The sequence below is a fragment of the Babylonia areolata genome, chromosome 31, assembly GCF_041734735.1.
Source record: "Babylonia areolata isolate BAREFJ2019XMU chromosome 31, ASM4173473v1, whole genome shotgun sequence".
In the NCBI taxonomy this organism is placed as follows: Eukaryota; Metazoa; Mollusca; class Gastropoda; order Neogastropoda; family Buccinidae; genus Babylonia; species Babylonia areolata.
The window spans coordinates 8,152,362-8,157,361 of NC_134906.1; the positions used below are offsets into that span (position 1 = coordinate 8,152,362).

The 5,000-nt window shown below is 44.9% G+C and overlaps 1 protein-coding gene across 1 annotated transcript in view; it reads left to right on the plus strand.

The window, feature by feature from the left end:
* Positions 1-5,000, plus strand: part of LOC143276313 (retrograde protein of 51 kDa-like) — a 70,153-nt gene that overhangs the window by 58,054 nt on the left and 7,099 nt on the right. The gene's annotated exons all lie outside the window — the stretch shown is intronic.

Sequence of the window (5,000 nt, forward strand, 5' to 3'; positions counted from 1 at the left end):
CATACACTGTGTAACACTGTGTGATACTGTCGTACACTGTGTGATACTGTGTGATACTGTCGTACACTGTGTGATACTGTCATACACTGTGCAACACTGTGTGATACTGTCATACACTGTGTAACACTGTGTGATACTGTCATACACTGTGCAACACTGTGTGATACTGTCATACACTGTGTAACACTGTGTGATACTGTCGTACACTGTGTAACATTGTGTGATACTGTCATACACTGTGTAACACTGTGTGATTGTGATACTGTCATACACTGTGTAACACTGTGTGATACTGTCATACACTGTGCAACACTGTGTAATTATGATACTGTCATACACTGTGTAACACTGTGTGATATTGTCATACACTGTGTAACACTGTGTGATACTGTCATACACTGTGCAACACTGTGTGATACTGTCATACACTGTGTAACACTGTGTGATACTGTCATACACTGTGCAACGCTGTGTGATACTGTCATACACTGTGTAACACTGTGTGATACTGTCATACACTGTGCAACACTGTGTGATACTGTCATACACTGTGTAACACTGTGTGATACTGTCATACACTGTGCAACACTGTGTGATACTGTCATACACTGTGCAACACTGTGTGATACTGTCATACACTGTGTAACACTGTGTGATACTGTCGTACACTGTGCAACACTGTGTGATACTGTCGTACACTGTGCAACACTGTGTGATACTGTCGTACACTGTGTAACACTGTGTGATACTGTCATACACTGTGTAACACTGTGTGATACTGTCATACACTGTGTAACACTGTGTGATACTGTCATACACTGTGCAACACTGTGTGATACTGTCGTACACTGTGCAACACTGTGTGATACTGTCATACACTGTGCAACACTGTGTGATACTGTCATACACTGTGCAACACTGTGTGATACTGTCATACACTGTGTAACACTGTACCGGTGATATTGTCATACACTGTGTAACACTGTGCCGGTGATATTGTCATACACTGTGCAACACTGTGTGATATTGTCATACACTGTGCAACACTGTGTGATATTGTCATACACTGTGTAACACTGTGTGATTGTGATACTGTCATACACTGTGCAACACTGTGTGATACTGTCATACACTGTGTAACACTGTGTGATACTGTCGTACACTGTGTAACACTGTGTGATACTGTCATACACTGTGTAACACTGTGTGATACTGTCATACACTGTGCAACACTGTGTGATACTGTCATACACTGTGTAGCACTGTGTGATATTGTCATACACTGTGCAACACTGTGTGATACTGTCATACACTGTGTAACACTGTGTGATATTGTCATACACTGTGTAACACTGTGTGATTGTGATACTGTCATACACTGTGTAACACTGTATAATTATGATACTAACACTGTGTGATACTGTCATATAATAATAATAATAATAATAATGGATACTTATATACCACACTATCCAGAAATCTGCTCTAGGTGCTATACAAAAACGCTTTGTTAACATAAAACATTACATCTATGTTACATATACTGTCTATCACTGTGTGATACTGTCTCACACTGTGTAACACTGTAACACTGTGTGATATTGTGTGGAACAATGGTTTCGTCCCCCCCACCCCCCCCGCACCCCACCCCCACCCCCCCCTACCCACCCCCTGACCCCCAGTGTTGGTTTAATGGCTCACTCTGTGACACATCACGTTTCGTTGCACGCCAAGCTTTCAACTGTTGTTGAAGGCAAATTCGGCACAGTCTCTGAAGGAATGGCAGTGTAATTTGACAGGCATTTAAAAGTGATATGTCTGAACCCGTACGTCTCTCGGTGTGTGTGTGTGGCTGTGTGTGTGTGTGTGTGTGTGTGTGTGTGTGTGTGTGTGTGTGTCTGTGCATGTGCATGTGCATGTGTGTGTGTCTGTCTGAAAAGAGACAAAGGGAGAGAGAGATTCCCAGACTGTTCAGAATCCCATAAAAGGGCTTTGTCCAGCAGAAGACAGGACTGGCGGTCAAACATGGAGTGAGAGAAAGAAGAGACACGAGACAGGACAAGACAAGACAAGACAAGACAAGACCAATGGTTAATGTGGTTCGGCCACAGGCATGCTTACACAGGGGGGCAGTGTGGAGGGGCGTAAAAAGAAGGGGAGAGACAGAGATAGAGAGCCTGACAGAGGGAGAGACAGAGAGCCTGACAGAGACAGAGACAGAGAGCCTGACAGAGGGAGAGACAGAGAGCCTGACAGAGACAGAGAGCCTGACAGAGACAGAGGCAGAGAGCCTGACAGAGGGAGAGACAGAGAGCCTGACAGAGACAGAGACAGAGAGCCTGATAGAGACAGAGAGCCTGACAGAGACAGAGAGCCTGACAGAGACAGAGAACCTGACAGAGACAGAGAGCCTGACAGAGACAGAGAGCCTGACAGAGACAGAGAGCCTGACAGAGACAGAGACAGAGAGCCTGACAGAGACAGAGACAGAGAGCCTGACAGAGACAGAGACAGAGAGCCTGACAGAGACAGAGACAGAGAGCCTGACAGAGGCAGAGACAGAGAGCCTGACAGAGACAGAGAGAGACAGAGAGCCTGACAGAGACAGAGACAGAGAGCCTGACAGAGACAGAGACAGAGAGCCTGACAGAGGGAGAGACAGAGAGCCTGACAGAGACAGAGAGCCTGACAGAGACAGAGACAGAGAGCCTGACAGAGACAGAGACAGAGAAGCAATGAATATGTTGGGGTTTTTTTTTCCACAAACGTGAATGCATGCAAGCATATCAGTTATAACGTGCTTGCTTGGAAAAGACAGACAGACAGACAGACAGGAAAAGGGACAGAGACAGGCAGACAGAGAAACGGACATAGAGACACTAAACAGACAGACAGGCAGACAGATAGACGGACATAGAGACACTAAACAGACAGACAGACAGACATAGAGACGGACATAGAGACACTAAACAGACAGACATAGAGACGGACATAGAGACACTAAACAGACAGACATAGAGACGGACATAGAGACACTAAACAGACAGACATAGAGACGGACATAGAGACACTAAACAGACAGACATAGAGACGGACATAGAGACACTAAACAGACAGACAGACGGACATAGAGACACTAAACAGACAGACATAGAGACGGACATAGAGACACTAAACAGACAGACATAGAGACGGACATAGAGACACTAAACAGACAGACATAGAGACGGACATAGAGACACTAAACAGACAGACAGACGGACATAGAGACACTAAACAGACAGACAGACGGACATAGAGACACTAAACAGACAGACAGACATAGAGACGGACATAGAGACACTAAACAGACAGACAGACATAGAGACGGACATAGAGACACTAAACAGACAGACATAGAGACGGACATAGAGGCACTAAACAGACAGACGGACATAGAGACACTAAACAGACAGACATAGAGACACTAAACAGACAGGCAGACATAGAGACGGACATAGAGACACTAAACAGACAGACATAGAGACGGACATAGAAACACTAAACAGACAGACATAGAGACACTAAACAGACAGACGGACATAGAGACACTAAACAGACAGACAGACATAGAGACGGACATAGAGACACTAAACAGACAGACAGACGGACATAGAGACACTAAACAGACAGACATAGAGACGGACATAGAGACACTAAACAGACAGACAGACATAGAGACGGACATAGAGACACTAAACAGACAGACATAGAGACGGACATAGAGATACTAAACAGACAGACAGACAGACGGACATAGAGACACTAAACAGCCATACAGACAGTGACAGAATCCAAGAGGCAGACAGACAGAGACAGGGAAGGAAAAGCGTTATGGAAAGACAGGGAGTGACAGAGAGAGTGAGGGGGGAGGGGCGGAGAAGGGGGGTGGGGGGGGGGGGTTACAGAGACAGAGATAGATAACACCTTTGATTAAAGATCGGCAGTTTCGATAAAGGCATTTTCACTCTGAGAGAGTGAGAGAGACACAGAGAGAGAGAAGTCTGAAGTCTGAATGGTTTTATTGTTCAGGCCTTTCTGCTCGTGAACAACAGGGGTAATGGGGGGTGGGAGGGGGAGGGAGGGAGTGACTTCCGTGTTAACATCCATTATAAAGAACAGAGAGAGAGAGAGAGAGAGGGTGTGAGTGGTGGACACAGGTGGGTGAGTACAGAGAGAAACGAGTGCAGATCTTCAAAACAGATAAAAACCTTCAGTTTCCTCATGTTGAAAAAACAGGGGGGGGGGTGTCGACTGACAGAGAGAGGGACAGAGACACAGACAAAGAGACTCAGATAGATAGATAGATAGATAGATAGATAGAGACAGAGACAAAGACAGACGGGAGACAGGCAGACAGACAGAGGGGAAGGGGTGACAGCAGTGGAGATGTTCAACACATACCTGTCTTATTATATATATATATATATATATATATATATATATATGATATCCACTTCCTTCATAGCTGCTGTGCATGTGTATTAACTGCCTCACCCACGTCTACTTTTCACAACGTATAACGCAGTGCTTTCTTCATCACTATGTGTGGGAGGAGGAGGGGGGAGGGTGGTGGAGCAAACAGAGAGAGACAGAGAGAGAGGCGAGCGCATGTGATTTTTGTATTCATGCCCTCTTCTTCTTATCAGTCTTTTTCTTCTTCATGATGATGATGAATCATGATAATGGTGGTGGTGGTGGTGGTGGTGGTGGGTGTTTATTTATCCATTGAATTTCACCATCGTGATGATGATGATGCTGCATTTCAATGTGGTAGGTTTTCATCCGTTGAAACGCACGACGATGAGGATGGTGAATATGATGATGGTGGTGGTGGGTGTTTATCCATTGAACTTCATGATACTGATGATGATGCATTTTATTATGGTAGGTTTTTTATCCGTTAAAATTCATGATGATGATAATGATGGACATGAAGCATTTTATGATGGCTGGTGTTT